At 40.0% G+C, this 1,240-nt stretch overlaps 1 pseudogene; it reads left to right on the forward strand.

The window, feature by feature from the left end:
• LOC148029412 (polyubiquitin 11-like) lies at nucleotides 1–726 on the forward strand (annotated as a pseudogene).
• The last annotated feature ends 514 nt before the right edge of the window (nucleotides 727–1,240 follow it).

A 1,240-nucleotide genomic window follows, 5' to 3' on the forward strand; every position in this document is an offset into this window, starting at 1 on the left:
ATGCAAACCTTTTTGAAGACTCTCAATAGTGGCAAGGCTATCACCCTCGAGGTCAAAAGCTCTAAATCATTAATAACATCAAGGCCAAGATCTAAGACAAGGATGGTATCCCACTTGACCAACAATGCCTCATCTTCACTAACTAAAGAACAGCCACACCCTCACATACTACAATATCTAGAAGTACTCTCCATCTTGTCCTCAAGCTTCATGGTGGCATGCAATCCTCTTGAAAAGCCCCCAAGACCTACATCACTCTTAAGGTTGAAAGCTCCAACACCATTGATATTGTTAAGGCCAGGGTCCAAGATAAGGTGGGAATCCCCCTTGACCACTAATAGAGGCTTATATTTGGTGGCAAGTAGCTCAAAGATATCCGCACCCTAGTAGATATAGCATACAAGATGAAAGCACTATGCACCTTGCCTTGCATCTTCACGGTGCATGTAGATCTTTGTGAAGACTCTTATTGGGAACACCACCACTCTTGAGGTCGAGGACTCCAATACAATTGATAATTTCAAGGTCAAGATTTGGGACAAAGCAAGAATCCCCCCGATCAAAGATCAACAAAAGTTGACCTGTTGTGGGAAGTACTTGGAGGATGGCCATATACTTACTGACTATAATAACCCAAAAGAGAGCATCCTATACCTTGTTCTACACTTGCATGGTGATATGTAGATTGTCATTAAATTGATTACTTATTATGCTTTCTCTATTTAGTAAATATATGTCAATAAACTAATGACTCACTTTTCTTTAAGTGTTGATGATGATCTAGCATGGCCATGAGACCATTTAGAGACCAATATTCCTAGTGCAGCAGTGATCAAAGCACTGTGACAATGATATCTGGTACAGGCAATACAAGTTATGAAGGGGAAATGAAGTGTTTACCAAGTGTAAGAGTGTACACAAGAATCAAGGAGTTACACATAAATGAAGATGGATTGAGTTCTAAGAAGATGAAGTGCATTAGCATTGTGTATATGTATTTATGTGTGCATCTGGGGACGCCTGGGAATGTTTACTTGTGTGTAATGAGCATTGCATTCATTTGAGGTCATCCTCTCCCTTACAAGTCAAGGTTTAAGGTCTTTTCTTTCACTAAGAAAGACGAGAGACGTGATCCTTTGGAAGTAAGGAGAGAAGTGATTGTCCCTTTCTAAGGTCTAAAATGACACAAGCTTTTGTATGGAAGTCAATCTTAAGGTTGAGGCCCAAGGCAATTTAGTAA

Source organism: Lygodium microphyllum, chromosome 11 (genome assembly GCF_053477565.2).
Source record: "Lygodium microphyllum isolate KBCC chromosome 11, Lygodium_microphyllum_v1.1.10, whole genome shotgun sequence".
In the NCBI taxonomy this organism is placed as follows: domain Eukaryota; kingdom Viridiplantae; phylum Streptophyta; class Polypodiopsida; order Schizaeales; family Lygodiaceae; genus Lygodium; species Lygodium microphyllum.